Here is a 16,641-nt window from a genome sequence, read left to right on the forward strand (position 1 = left end):
CTACTCAACCATTGACCTCCCACCATCGACACTCTGCAATACCTCCCCACATGAGCACTAGGGCTAAGGCCATATGGGATGAGCCCCTTCTCTTTCACAGAATCAGTGCTTCCAACAACCTTACTAGTCACAGTGACAATCAACCCCTTGAGTTACTTTAATTCTCCAAATAAACCAATCATGTAGTTACAAATAACTCCTTTAAGGATAAAATGCCATTCTCTAATGAACGGATTGCCCTATTCTCCTCTAGGTTGGTTCAACTAGAACCCAGATCAGTAGGACTTGTCTGGGTGCCCACTTCAAAGAATTTGGTGGCCATCCCCTTATTTTGCACCCCAAATTTATTTTTTTCTGTGGGACGCACCCCACACTGTTTATCACTTTTAGTGAGCAACACCGTCTTTCATGGTGTTTCTATACATCTATCCCCATCAAGGATAACTGTGGACCCACATGAGGAATCAAGGGGTTCAAAGTGGTTAAATATCTTCATGAAGGTGGATTTCAAGACTTTTGGGAACAGGATAGGGGTCGCAATCTATATCAGTTCCAGAATATATCCCAGTAGAGGGTAAATGTGGGCCACCGATTATATTAATTATGCCCTCATCTGCCCCTAGATCTAGAATGGGCAATTTGAGGGAAGGAGACTGGGTCTCCATGATGTTTGGCACCAATGCTCCCAATTCGATACCTTTACGGTTTACATGGAGAGTGAAGCTTCTGCCCACTTCTTCATCAAGCTTAGGGGACACTTCAAACAGTGCCAAGTGGTCCTCCCTTGTAATGTGTGGTCGGGAACCCAACAATACTCTTCTCATCACCAGGGCCTTGTCAGAAAAGGAGATTAAATAGTCAATTTCAAAGACCACACAGTTGGGAGCAGAGTTCAGGGGCACTTTACCATCTTTGCCTCTCCTCGTGTTTACAACTACCGGTATTTCATTCTCAGGGATGGTTATTGCCATCGAGCCAGCTGGATCATCAATATCCTATAAACATTCTTTGATTTCATTGACCAAGAGGTTAACCTCAGTGATTGGTTTCAAAAGTCTTGAGATATTACCTGTCCTCACTAAACGCCCCCCCCAAAGCCCTCTCAGCCCCCCCGGACAACACTCTCATATTTCCATTTCACCATGTCAGAGTGAGGTATGTACAATATATAGCAAATACAAAAATAATGAAAACAGTATAACATTTTTTTTAAACATAGATCAACCACACTTTAGAAGCACTAAAATGATGTATCATGTAATACCATATAAAAATAAATTACTACTGCAATTCTATCATCAGTCCATTAAATTTCATTTGGTGGGAGAGAGGTACGCCTGCCTGGCTAAGGGGGCATCCATAATTCGACTCCTCCTCCTCTAAACCTCACGTAGAGCCAGTAAGGGTCAACATTGCAGTTGCCTGAGAACAGAAAACTTCCCAGTTTCAAGGGACGGGTAGTTAGGTCACCAAAATGATGGATTCAAAATAGCAGTTCATTCTAATAAGGAATGATCTACAAGGCCAACAGACCACACCAAGTCACATCAAGTTGCATCCATGATATATTCAAACCCCTCTGCTCTGGGCACTACTCCTCCTACTTCAGTAGGTGCCCCGTTGCACCAGGTATTGCCGACACAGCCTTATTCTTACTGCACCAATACCCCACAGGGCCCGGTCAACTTCATGCTTCAGTCAGTAATTAGATGCAATGGGTGTAATATGAGCTAGCGAAAGACCCCCGCCCAACCTCCTCCCCCCCCACACCCCGAGCAGACTAACAGCTGTATCTTGCAATGGGATAGCAGATTTGAAAAGCTGGCACCCTTTGCCACAACCGAGGATCAACAGGGGGCCAACAGTAAAACGTCAGGAAGAATTAATAAGACACCTTACTTGCACACCATCTGTAACGGCAATGAAAAGTGCTTTTTCGCTGATCTGTTCAACTTGCCACAGGGTGAAAGTGAAGCGTCAGGATTACGTTCTTGACAGCCCGCTACTCCAAACAATCTGCGGCTCACAACAGCCACCCTTAACATGCCGGGCTTCACCGCTCCGGGTCCCTACCAGGGATTTTAAACGTAGGCGGTGTGGCTTAGCTGGGAACGGGACTTCCTGGAACGTCCTGGTTTCAGCTCTCCCGGCTCACAACAGCATCCTTAAAGGATAGTTCCGGGACTTTTTTTTTATTGTCCCTACGGTTCGGCCATGTGTTTTTAAGCATAACTCGGTAGATCGTAGAAAACTTTCCTATGGACCTTACCTGACTTTTCGTCCATTAACGCACTCGAAATCAGCCGCCATTTTCTGATAATCCTATCATTTCCCCCCATCGCCCTGGCTCACCTGCTTTTGCGGCACTAAATCAAATGCCCCGCCCCTGAAACAGACTTTATCAATACATTCATATTCCCCGCCTCTATCCGTGACGTGACTGAGCTGAGTAGGCAAACGCGCCCAGGCGTCTTCTACGCGACTCCACACAGAACCCGGAAATCAACACAGATGAGCTCACACAACACAGCGCGCCACAATTGGGAATATGAAACTGTACTTTTAAATTAAACCGCAAGATTGTAAATTTGGTAAAGTACATTTATTTGACATCAAATGTTTTGAGAATATTCAGCGATTTTCATTTTTATTTGCTCACGTTCCAAAAAGTTCGTTTTGAGGCACGCGATGTTCCTTTGCGGTACACAGGGTCTTAGATCATCTCACAATACAGCGCCACAATTCGGAATATGAAAATGTGGTTTAAAAGCAAACAGTGTTGGTTTACGATAAAATAAGCTCTTCGGTCGCACTGATAATCGCATGGCTGTTCCAACAATGAGGCACTAGGCCACCACAACGGTCTGTATGTTGCATCTAGCCGTTAGTACCGCGTAAGGGCATACTTGTACTTGGCGATCGTCCCATAAAATGGTCAGGGTGGTAACGTTGTTCACGCGGAGAAGCAACTGGCGGTTGAAAAAGCCATCCGCCGGTGTCTGGTACTCGTGACACATACAATAATGAAGGATGTACCTGTTTTAAAAACATAAAAAATGAAATTAGTCTCACCATCAGATCTTTATTAAAATTATTCATTTTATATATTAGGTCGGGAAATTATTTCATAGCTAGGACACTGCAACTGGGTGTTATACGTCAAGGGGGGGCTGTAGGATACTGAGACAGTCCCGCAGTGCAGGGGTTGACAGGGAGGCAGTGCAGGTGGAGAGTGGAAGGGCCCAGGACCGAGGTCGCAGACAGTGGACCAGTTGTAGCAGGGGAGAGGGAGAGAGAAAGCAGAAGCAAAGAGGAAGGTTTTGAGGTACTTCCGTAAAAGGAGATGGTTCTCCTCAAGATAGTGCGTGGTACAAAACAATATGCCACATAGAACCAACAAGTACAACTTAACCCGTCTTTAAAGCTACTGTATAGTAATTAAATTGCGGTATAAACTCATCTAAAGAGTTACTTACATTATATTTGCATTTTCCATTGTGTCTGTGCGTAGGGCAGCCCCGAAATACCACTCCTTCTATGCCGACGTTATTTCTTCTAATGAACGAACATTAAATGGCTTTCGTTTCTGAAATTATATTCATTATCGTTTCTTACGTTATTGCCCCACACCCCCAAAAAGAAGTCTTTCGGGATGGTCCCGGCCTGTCAAGGTCAAATAACAATAGAACCTTATACTGAGTCGTGGGCCATTCCGGCACCCGAGCAAAAAATCAAAGCAGCTGACCTTCACTTTGAACGAGCACACATTCCTAGTTAGCTACATTCAGTGTAAGGCCATCTCACAGGACTTGAAATTTACACTCCATCTTTGCATTTTGTCTGCGTGCATTTGCAGCCCCAGAGAACCATAAATACAGAGACATTCTATATTTTTTGAAAAATGATTTATATTACTGTTTGGTTTAATTTAATGCGCAAATGAACAAGGTTGGATGGACACATTGCATGTACATTGAGCAATCACTTTTATTTACACAATACATAGTTACACATATTCAATGGGCCTGCAACATGAGGAGACTCGAGAGAACAGACAATCAAATTACAATCATTTAAACCGTGATGTGTATTTCTCAATGAGCTCTTCTTTAGGTGGACATGGAACAGAGGCAATGTTGGGTGGCAATGCAGTTGTCCCCTGCACAGGTTCGTTCACAACTCCATGTATGTGCCTATCTAGGACATCAACAATAAGTCTCTCAATAAAGTCATATTGCATATCCTCAAACACTAGTTTGATAACCCATTGTTTACTTCTTTTAGTGAAGGCCTTATTGTAGTGAAGCGTCCCTAAAGTTCCGGTCGTCCTACTTTGTTGACGGCCAACATTATGGTTATGTGCCAAGACCGCTAGAAGAGTCCGATTTATCATGCCCTCCATGCCAAAATGCAATCGTTTTGGCCTGTACTTTAGGCACATATTGTGGAACACCTCCAAATCTCCTGTGTGACAGAATTCCGTGAGTCCCCTCAAATCTCTTGTTATAGTTTTATCAAATACAATCTTTTCAATGGCTTTGTGAGTGGGTGATGAAGGAATCAACCACTTCTTCTTCCGTGCCTCCTCTGTGGACAAATGGCCATGTTCACAATTGTGGAAATGTTGGTTTGTGTTCCAGCGGTGAACGTTGCTACAGTGTAGCATTACTGACCGCCATTTTTCCAGTAGAATTTCCAACGACCCTCCACATGTTTTTGAGCTCCACCAAAGATGGTTGCTGATTGACTTGGACCACTGTGAAATACCTTGCATATCTTTTTTTTTACCTGCAGCCGACATTTTTTTATTGATTGTTTTTGCAAGATGCCAAACGTCAAATTGGTGATTTATATTTTTGTACTCTTCTCTCATTGTCTTGGCAATTGAAACGTGTCTGTCCGTGGCTATCAGGTCGATCACCATTCCACGCGATTGTAGTTCTTGCAATGATGCTACAAAGCCAACTTTCTCCATGGCCACTGAGGATGTACTTTGTGACACCTGCACGACCACCGAACTCACAATTTTCTTACTTTCCATGTCCTGAAAGTGGTAGGTGCAGTACTTGGCTGAAAATCCTGGGCTGTCGCACTATCCATCACCGGCTAGCCTGAACCGTTTGCCCGCGAATGTACTATCAATAGACATTTTTTCCATTCTCCAAGCTTCGCTAATGGCTGGAAATAGATAATCAGTTTGGTATTTGTAGAACTGAGTTTTCGCAATGAAATGGATTCCCACAAACTGAAAGAAAGACTCTAACTTTTTAAAACTTGAACCACTAAAAAGTGCAGCCGCTGCACAAAGTAGATTGCCTGCTGGCAGTTGCCCCAGCATGGGTTGTGCAGACCATGAGAAAGGATGATATTTTGTACAGGTGGCATGTATTTTAAGGTTAGTGCCTCGAATTGCACGAGTCACATTAATCAATGGCTCCCCACATACTTCCCCACCAACCGAATGCCCACATTTCATCCGAATAATAATATCAATCAAACAACTATCGAATACAATGAATTTGGCCTCTTTCCTTATACTGTCACTCTGCATCCCAGCTTGTTCGGCCTGTAACGTTGAGGACATGTCACTCACATGAAAGGTAGAATCTCTGATATCGTCTTCCGCTATGTTCAGTGATATTGATGGTGTTTCATTGTCGTCCACTTCATTCTCTTCCATTGCAACATCTGTTCCTTCTCCGGCGATGGGTGAATAAAACAATTTCTTCAACTTTCTCGCGGTCTTAGTTTTTGCGGGTGTGGATTCTGTGAATTGATCTCCGACTGCATCCGAACTACCAGGAGGACATTCACTATCAATGGCTGGATGTGGTATAGCTCCGTTGTCAATCACTTCATATTCTTTCCATTGGCACGATGCATCTCCAGTCTCAAGTCCCTGCCAAAAGGTTTGACAAGCAACATCTCTCGTTCGCTTCACTGTCTGTGTAGATCTAATTCGTACACCCACTCGCAACTAGAGGACAGATTGGAAAAGGGATGTTCGGTTTAAACACAACTTACGGTATTGAACTATTAACAGTGAAAAACAACATAATATAGTGACCAGGACACTAACCTTCTTTTGCTTTCTTTTCTTTGAAACTTTCTTGCCTCGAACTTCAACATCAGGACGCTGTTGCTCCGACTCGTGTGTGCATGTCTCCACTTCCTCTTGCGCTGCAACGACTATATTTTCATGATAAGCACATCCATCACGCACTGACGCTCCATCGACTCCCTGAAACATAGAACTTTCATTAGTATGTATAATAATATCGAAAACACAAAATGTACTTGGGGACCAATACCCACGTACATCTCAATAGCAAAACACGAATGAACGCTTTGTGTAGAACATTCAAACGACAATTATTCACGCATTGTTGATCTAGTTAGATGGAACTGTCAAGATCCATACCTCGGGCTCCTCATAGACTTCCATTGATGATATTATTGAAGATGATGCTTCAGTAACTCCCTGAAACACAGTAATTGCATTAGTATGGTTTTCTATTTTGTTAAAAAGAACATAAACTTTGTGCAGGCGTCAACGGCTCATCTAAATAGACCTGCACAAATGATCAGTTGTCTAAAATAAATAATGGATATGTAAATATGATTCGATTTGCTCGATCGTTGGAAGTGTCACCACCCAGAGATCTGCATCAACTACTAGGGGTGATGTTCTTGTAGAAGAAGCTCCGTCATCTCCCTGAAACATAGTACTTGCGTTAATAAAGAAGGAAGTATAGCGGATGTAATCACTTCATATGATTTCGCTTGATCGAACTGTCAGTATCCATACCTCGAAATGCATAAGAACATCAAGGGACGATGTAACTGCGGTGCACACTTCTGCAAGCTGTTGCGCCGACCCGTAACTGCATGCTCCCCCTTCTTCTTGGACTAATGCTCCATCGACTCCCTGAAACGTAGGACTTTCATTAGTAATGAACACAATATTGAAAAAAGAAGACACATAGGAGGGCGACGACAGAAGGACATATCAATGGCTAAAAACGAAAGAAACATTGTGTGTAACAATCACGCTACAAGAATGCAAGATCTGATGATCTCCATCAATGGAACTGTCCGGAAACGTACCTCGAGCATCTGAGTGACATCAACAGTTGTCGTCAATGCGTTGGACTCCTCAGCATCTCCCTGAAAGACAGTACTTGCATTATTTTGGATAACAATAATTATAACTGAAAACAAAGACTAGAGGATTTACATGCCTAAAACAAGTCAGTGGCAGAATAGCTAAGTAAGATTACCCGATAGGCGCTTGAAGTGGCTGATGACTGCAATAACGACACGGATGGAGAATCTTCCGCCTTCATAAACTTTGTGCAGGCGTCAACGGCTCATCTAAATAGACCTGCACAAATGATCAGTTGTCTAAAATAAATAATGGATATGTAAATATGATTCGATTTGCTCGATCGTTGGAAGTGTCACCACCCAGAGATCTGCATCAACTACTAGGGGTGATGTTCTTGTAGAAGAAGCTCCGTCATCTCCCTGAAACATAGTACTTGCGTTAATAAAGAAGGAAGTATAGCGGATGTAATCACTTCATATGATTTCGCTTGATCGAACTGTCAGTATCCATACCTCGAAATGCATAAGAACATCAAGGGACGATGTAACTGCGGTGCACACTTCTGCAAGCTGTTGCGCCGACCCGTAACTGCATGCTCCCCCTTCTTCTTGGACTAATGCTCCATCGACTCCCTGAAACGTAGGACTTTCATTAGTAATGAACACAATATTGAAAAAAGAAGACACATAGGAGGGCGACGACAGAAGGACATATCAATGGCTAAAAACGAAAGAAACATTGTGTGTAACAATCACGCTACAAGAATGCAAGATCTGATGATCTCCATCAATGGAACTGTCCGGAAACGTACCTCGAGCATCTGAGTGACATCAACAGTTGTCGTCAATGCGTTGGACTCCTCAGCATCTCCCTGAAAGACAGTACTTGCATTATTTTGGATAACAATAATTATAACTGAAAACAAAGACTAGAGGATTTACATGCCTAAAACAAGTCAGTGGCAGAATAGCTAAGTAAGATTACCCGATAGGCGCTTGAAGTGGCTGATGACTGCAATAACGACACGGATGGAGAATCTTCCGCCTTCATATTGAGTGGATTCATAAATGGGGAAATTATTGTTAGCTAATGCTACACACTACCGCAAGGCCGAGAGATAAATACGTAAACTTGACTCACCAGTGGAGGGATGTGCACGAATAGAGTGGGAATAGCGGTTGAGAGCAATTTTCGCCTCGCTCGCGGTGTGTTCTTCTTTATTAGCAATGATGTGGAGTACATGTCTGAGCTAAAGTGCCTGCTGCAGATGCGGTATCGATCACCCCTCTTGTCCGCAAAGACTTCTAGGACTCTACTTTCAAGCTCAGACGGTGGATATCCGCAATATCGGACCCATTCTCTTATCTGATCTATTGTCTTAGGGAAAACATGCATTATAGTACCTTCAGATTTATTATGGGTCTTCGAAGGGCAACCGCCAATGGAACAGGCAGGCATTGTGGAAAGTTCTGAAAAGTAAAGATCAACAATTCTCTATGAATACCAGTGTGTTAAAAAATTAAATGACACATAAAAGGTTCAATGCAAGGTTTGTTTTGGTTCTTGGAACTATACACGTTATTCACATGCGGATAATTATTTGAATAACTTTAAAAAAATAGAAATATAATTTGACTAAACTCAGAACATGTGACTAGTTCCTTGCATGTACTGTCTTGAACGAAAAGAAATTGGACGCAAAATGATTATGGTACATGGCCTTACCTTGACGAACAAACAGTTAGATGCTGGGATCAGAGTAGTTTCTTGTCGTAGAACAGGGAGCAGTTCACAGGTTGCAAACTGACGAGTTTCCTCGAAGTGGTCACGGAAGTTCACAGAGACGAAGAGCAGATAACCAGCACCTTCACGGGTTGACTAGCAAAGCGCAAAGAAGTTCTCATTAGAAATATGAAGTGGGTTATAAAGAATTCGAAACAGGGGTGTGTTTGTGAATGACGTGTATATGTCGTGGCATTATGCGGTTTGCAGGGGGCCGTCCAGCGTGAAGGGGGATGCTTGGCAGGAGACACGGGGTCTGGAGGTAGACATGGGAAGAACAACCCATGCTCTATAGACCACTTTGAAGTGTACATGGTCTTTGGCACCTCTTGGCCTTTATCGCTCCCTGACAGCTCCACTTGGCAGCACAAGTACCCCGGTGCGAACTGCCTTTGATAGGGCGGGGGGTGGATTGGGGCGGTGGTCGTGCAGACAAGACACAGGAAGACTCGTGAATGGAGACACACTTATGTGGATTGCAGGGGGCTGTCCAGCGTGAGGGGGGATGCTTGGCAGGAGACACGGGGTCTGGAGGTAGACATGGGAACAACAACCCATGCTCTATAGACCACTTTGAAGTGTACATGGTCTTTGGCACCTCTTGGCCTTTATCGCTCCCTGACAGCTCCACTTGGCAGCACAAGTACCCCGGTGCGAACTGCCTTTGATAGGGCGGGGGGTGGATTGGGGCGGTGGTCGTGCAGACAAGACACAGGAAGACTTGTGAATGGAGACACACTTATGTGGATTGCAGGGGGCCGTCCAGCGTGAGGGGGGATGCTTGGCAGGAGACACGGGGTCTGGAGGTAGACATGGGAACAACAACCCATGCTCTATAGACCACTTTGAAGTGTACATGGTCTTTGGCACCTCTTGGCCTTTATCGCTCCCTGACAGCTCCACTTGGCAGCACAAGTACCCCGGTGCGAACTGCCTTTGATAGGGCGGGGGGGTGTGGATTAGGGCGGTGGTCGTGCAGACAAGACTCGTTTGCCGCAGGGCCTCACCAAGGAGAGGCCATCTAACTGCATGTAAGAGGCAGGCTGCAGGATCTAGTACATGGAAGGCAGGTGGGTGAGTTTATAAATACCTCACCCTCCCAGGAGAATATATGGGTGCAGTTCACCCTGGAGACCCTGGATGCCTAGGCAGTTAGTCAGCAGCAGGCTGGCCTGTGGTGGCAAGGCGGCACGGGCCAGAGGGGGTCATCTCTGTACCCGGTGCCCAAAAGGATGATTTATTATGATCAACCATATTGATTATTTACCTATAACCATGTTTTGTATCAATAAAATCCAACGGCCTTCCTTTTATTGCCAACGCTTGAACAAAGTGGTGTGGTAAGTATTTTTGGGGGAGGAGGCAAGGCCGGGAGGCTTGATGCCAACCCACAAAATAACATATGTATGTCTGCTGCATATGGGTTCAACGGTTATGTGGATTGAAGGTGGGCGGCCAGCGTGAGGGAGGATGCTTGCCGGAGACATGTGGTGTGACAAGACAAGGCACAGGAAGACTATTCAATGGAGACACACTAGATTCATTTAAAAAATCAAAACAACCATTGTTAAAATATATGTTGGGTTTTATTTTAGATCTTAATTTCAATTGAACATAAATAATAAACATTACACATTGTAAAGTTCCGGTTGCAGCACATCCAGGGAAAATCCGCGGTATTGTCCACTGTCGCTGGGGAAATGTTGTCTAATGGCAAGTACCGCACAGGCAGGTATTACTCTCCGAACGCGGTGTCCGAGCCTCCCGTGAAGCCACCAAGTGAAGCAACGATAGGCCACCAGCCTGTACCACCTGTGAAAACGAAAGATGCAAACTGTATTAAAATGTCAAAACTTTCTTATCACTGTCGATTCAGGTAAAAAATGTCATTCTGCTTTGAAAAAAATTCTATCTAGAAAATGCACAATATGGAACCAATTTACATGCATTCGAATGATATGGAGATGTCATTTTATATGTGGGAGACGACCATGACATAGTAGTGGCATCACTGACATCAAAACCAGAGTATACTTACTCGTTACTCGGATTACGCAGACGAACAGTGCCGCGAAGTTCGTGCATAAGCACCATCATCATCCTCAACACGGTCCGTGAGAGGCAGGCTTCCCTGAACTCTGGCAGCTCGGTGATGCATTGCGGACTTGGCTCGCCTTCCGAAATGTAGGCCAAGCACCCGGAATTTTCACGGCAGCAGCAGTTCTCCTCCTCAGTTGGCATTAGCTCGCACCGATTGCACGTGCACCAGGTGGAGACGCCGTCCATGCGACATGGTCCAGGCTCTTCATCCGTTGACTGGTCCTCCCAACTGCCGTCCGAATCCCCATCGTTTTCGCGTGCTTGCCTTTCCAGTAGTTCTTGCTCGGTGTACTCGGGCTCGTACATATACGGCATTATTGTAGCCATTGTGTGGTAAAGAAAGTAAAATAATTTACAGAGATGGTACAGGTGTTCACAAGGCCTAGAAGCGGCGAAGGTAGCTGACCAGAGCACAGAAACGAGTCACAGAATACTCAAAGTAACACAGAGAGAGTAATGGAATCGAAAATCTGCTGCTGTGTGTTGTGAAACGGTGTGTTTATACTTATTGAGGAAAGAGGCGTCCTGCCATTTCCATGGCGACACTTCATTAGCTGAGGCGCAGTGATTGTTGACACGAAACGTGCTTTGGCGTTGGGAAATGGGCGGTACGCGTCTGCTGATGTCAGGCTCAGGGGCGGGGGATTTGATTTAGTGCCGCAAAAGCAGGTGAGCCAGGGCGATGGGGGGAAATGATAGGATTATCAGAAAATGGCGGCTGATTTCGAGTGCGTTAATGGACGAAAAATCGGGTAAGGTCCATAGGAAAGTTTTCTACGATCTACCGAGTTATGCTTAAAAACACATGGCCGAACCGTAGGGACAATAAAAAAAAAGTCCCGGAACTATCCTTTAACACGCCAGGCTTCACCACTCTAGGTGCCTGCCAGGGATTTTACAGGCAAGGGGTGTGGCTGGGCTGGGAATGGGACTTCAAGTAACTTCCTGGCTTCATCTCTCCCACGGCTCACAATAGCCACCCTTAACACGTCGGAAGATTATATTGAAAGGCTGTCTGTAAGTGACTGGGCTATCTTTTAGTTGCCAAACCAAATACTAGTTTCTAGTATACGAAGGGAACACATATTATAACTCTTGAAAGGCAGAACAGCAATACACTCACTGTCTGTAGCTGAATACATTGTATCTCAGTAGTTATGTTTCTTGGTAGATAGGAGAACATTATTTTCAGTAACTGTAAGCAACTTCACCATCTATTATTGCAAGACTAAATACTTGTCTCAAGTTGAGATGGTAGGAAAAATACATTTTAGAATTCCTTTGAGACAAAGGAGTGCATTCAGGGTCTCTAACTGAGCTTGCCATCTTTTAGTGGGCGTACCAAAATGGAGTTGCACAGAACAATTATTATATTGCTTAGCAGGCAGGAAGAGATACTATTTTGCGACTGTAACACAGTGTTTTGTTTTTTGGTGGCCACACCAATTGATATATGGAATGGCTGTAAGTGACTGCACCACCTTTTATGGCCAGACCAAATATCTGATGCAATGTATTCAACAGAATAAGCACTGTTAGCAGAACAAAAGCTTATATTTCAAGAAAGGAAGGAGGAGATAACATTGAGTGATTGTAAGCAACTTCACCATCTTTTATTGGTCAGACCATGGAGGTCATTACGACCCAGGCGTTAAGGGTTAACGCCGTAGTTAACCCTTAACGCCTGATTCCAATTTTAACGGCTGCTTTTAGCAGCCGTTAAAATCCATGGCGCTAAACCGCCTTGGTGCTAATTACGGCACCGTAATTTACGGTGCCGTAATTAGCGCCTTCCCCACTCCCATTATGCCCTATGGGGCAAAAATGGGAATGGGGAAGGGTAAATGGGAAATTGGGATTTACCGCCCCACTCACCTTGGAATGGGGCGGTAAATCCGCCATCCACCATGGTGTAAACATAGTTTACACCATGGTGGTAAAGTTGGTGTACTTACCGCCTTGGTCGTAGTGACCCGTGTCTGTAACTGAGTGCAACAACAGTTAGCGGCCATACGAAAAACTAGTTGCAGAGAACATTTTTCGTTTTTTGGTAGGCAGATGGAGTTATATTTAGTAGCAGTGAATGTGTTGCCTTTTAATGACTATGGGCCTCATTACAACTCAGGCGTTAAGGGTTAACGCCACCGTTAACCCTTAACGCCTGATTCTGATTTTAACGCCTGCTTTTAGCAGGCGTTAAAATCCATGGCGCTAACCTGCCATGGTGCTAATTACGCCGCCGTAATTTACGGCGGCGTAATTAGCGCCTTCCCCACTCCCATTATGCCCTATGGGGCAAAAATGGGAATGGGGAAGGGAAAATGGGAAATGGGGATTTACCGCCCCACTCACCTTGGAATGGGGCGGTAAATCCGCCATCCACCATGGTGTAAACAGAGTTTACACCATGGTGGTAAAGTTGGTGTACTTAGCACCAAGGTTGTAATGAGGCCGAATGGGCCTCACTACGAGTCTGGCGGTAGTCATGCCAGTGAAAACTGGCAGGCACCCGCCGGACTTGTGATGATTTACTGCCGCCTGACTTGCCGGAATAACCATGGCATTAAAGCCCCGGCGGTCCGGTAAGTCAGGCGGCAACATTCGTAAATCCCCAGTCCCATTGAGTCGTATAGGACTCAATGGGAATGGGGAGGAAGGAAGCATCGGCACTGTGTGCAACAGTGCTGGTTCTTCCGTCAAAGTCTGTGGGCAGGTGCGGTCCCACCCGCCAGGTCTGACCCGGCGGGTGGAACAGCACCCACCCGCAGAACTCGGAGTGTGCCGTTACCTGACCGGCGCACTCGTAATGAGGCCCAATTTGTTTGTTGCAACAGCTTGCATTCAGTGGCTGTAACTGAATGGGTTGGGTTTTACTGGCCATAACAAGTATAGTTGCAGAACAAAAGCATTATATTCCGTGGTATGTAGAAGGATATATTAGTGGATGGGAAAGTGTATGCAATGTGCATCGCCTTGTGGCTAAGGCAAACTGTCTATTTTGAGTGCCAATATTTCCCCAGCACCTAAAGGGATGTGGGTAGAAGGGATTTAGTCCACTGTCTCTGGGGAGCAGGGGGGAGAAATGTTACAGACTGTATCTACTGAAGTGCAAAGGTGCAGGTTGTGGGATGTTCCTGGTGTGCTCCACCACCAGGAAAATGATGATGGTAATGATTATGATGATTGTGGTGATGATGAATACCAAGATAAAAGGGGTGGTCCATCAAAGTTGGGGACCTCACAAAACATGATTTTGGAAGCCAGTGATACACACTATTGGAAGGTGGAGGATAATGATGCATTTAAAGAGATTGGAGAGAAGGACAAACCGACTCCGCCATTGCTATGAATGGTCTATCAAAAAGTGCCTTCAGGATCTGAAAGTTCATCACGTTGGGTGTTGCATATTTGCATTTCCATATAAAGGAACACCATGAATAGGACAGGTATTAGCCCAAAAAACCTTTACTGCAGCCCGCTCACTAGTAGTATGTCATGATGCTGCACCCTGTCACTCCAGAACATGTTGTTGCTGTTTTTGCATAGCTCTCGTGACTTATTTTACTTGGTGTGACCCATTAGTTACTGATAACATTAGCATGTGTGCTAATAATGTCCTGTTCTTGGGTCATGCTCCACTATTTTACAACCACAGAAATGAACAGAAAGCCCCTTTCCAAATGTACACACATTTGTACCCTGGGTGATTTGCATGTCTGCCTGCTACATTTGTTGCTAATCATTCAAACACAACAAGTGGAAAAAAGACATGTGAGTTTAAACAGCAGTAATTTGCTGTGGTGCATTTCCATTTCTTGGAATTACATCAATTGCTTCCATGTGCTTTTCCAAAATTTCGAACATCTTAGCAATTGTTGTATGACTCACAACATCAGGGCTTGCCCATCAATGACAACATGATGGCAAATCCGCAGGGTTCACCATGTAGAATGTTCTTATAAGGCTGATGTTAATATAACTGTAAAGCCTTTTTGAAGTCTTACTGTAAAGCCTTTTTAAAGTGTTACATTTGTGGGTTCACATTTCCTCTGCACAGAGGACATTGACCTTGAATTCAGCATATCTCCATCATCTAAAGTACTCTTTGCCATGTCTTCCATCGAGACAGAAGATTGAATAATGCAAGGGGCCCGCTCATAGCTGGCAGCTTTTTGTATGCTGTGGTTGATAAAAGCAAATATTTCCCAGTGCTATCAGAAGGAACACGAGTCATTCGATGTCTCCTAACTGAAGATTGGGAGGCATTGTTCCAGCATCTTGAGTTCATGGATCAAAAACAATTGTTCCAATATTTGGTTAATTAAATTCATTATGGCCCATACTAGCCCCTACACATCCAATTAAGTTTGCAACTAATTTTACAACAGTTTCCCTTCCTTTACAACTCTGCAGCAGACAGTGGTACAACTAAGCAGCTGATGCTACACATTGTGGCCCCTCAATAAACTTGGAGAGGAACTCAAAAAAATAAATGGAATCTATCCTTCCAGCACATAGGGTATTCACTCCACATGAACATGTCCTACTTTCTTTCCCAATGACCAGTAAATCAACTACGAGTGACTAGGGTGGTGTGAGAGGATTTCCTCTCCACAGGGTGCACAACAGTTGTGTGGGCCAGATTCCCTGACTGATGGTCATCTCCTAATACAGGCAGTACATATCAGTATGATGTACTATGTGGTCCGTCTGGGTCTGTCCAAATATCAGCACACCCTCTGGGCTGGAAGCTGACCACTATGCACATCTATTCAAGTCCCCAATAAGATATTCTTATTTGATCCACTCCAATTTACTTGTGAGTTTCACATGAGCAGACACAGGTACAGATGCCTCAGCAATTTCCTCAGCCTAAGACATCTACTGTGGGTTAACTCCAGTCTCCTCCACTTCATGGTCTTCCATTTAATCCTGTACCACGTACTGCACCCTCTGGTTTTGGCTTGTTGGCTTTAGGCAGCCCGACACATTGCTGCACCCTCTCTCTTCATTGCCACCCTTTCTTCTCACAACACAAAAAAGCTTAGGGCATTTTCCATGAATGACTCTATAGAACCATAATTGTAAAGCTCTTCCCCTGCATTAAATCAAGTATGACCTGTGAGTCTTCCCCAGTTAAATCCAACAATTGTGCCATAAGGATTCTTTACATTGGTCTATTCTGCTCCACCTCTCCACAGCCATATCAACCTGCAGTAGTGGCAAGTAATCAGTTGCTGTTGGATCTGCCTCCTCCTAACGTCCCCCCAACATAGGCAGTGGTAAATCCTCCACCAGACCTCCCTCTTCTTTTCATGAGCTGAACCACAATGTCAATCCCAACTGTGGGCATCTGCCACCTGCAGGGCCAACAGCCACGCTCGCACACACCTCTCCTCATGGCAATTAATGCCCTTGTCCCAGAAGAAGTCAAAATTATCTTCTTCCCCCAACTCTCCCTCTGCCAAATCTCTACTGCACTTCATCATTTCAATGCATTTACTCTTAGGAAGGAACAAACTGCAATAACAGCAAACAAAAATGCCTCAGCAGGCCAAACAAACAGATTAAAACAGGGCACTCAGACACCCAACGAAGGTGACAAAAACAAGAAGGATTCTCTGGCTACCACAAAAATTGGATTTTTTAAA

At 44.6% G+C, this 16,641-nt stretch overlaps 1 protein-coding gene across 1 annotated transcript in view; it reads right to left on the reverse strand.

Annotated features, from left to right (window-relative positions):
- Positions 1 to 16,641, reverse strand: part of LOC138515905 (alcohol dehydrogenase 1-like) — a 300,767-nt gene that overhangs the window by 176,793 nt on the left and 107,333 nt on the right. The window lies entirely within an intron of this gene.

The sequence above is a fragment of the Ambystoma mexicanum genome, chromosome 6q, assembly GCF_040938575.1.
Source record: "Ambystoma mexicanum isolate Mex_15411 chromosome 6q, UKY_AmexF1_1, whole genome shotgun sequence".
NCBI classification, from domain to species: Eukaryota; Metazoa; Chordata; class Amphibia; order Caudata; family Ambystomatidae; genus Ambystoma; species Ambystoma mexicanum.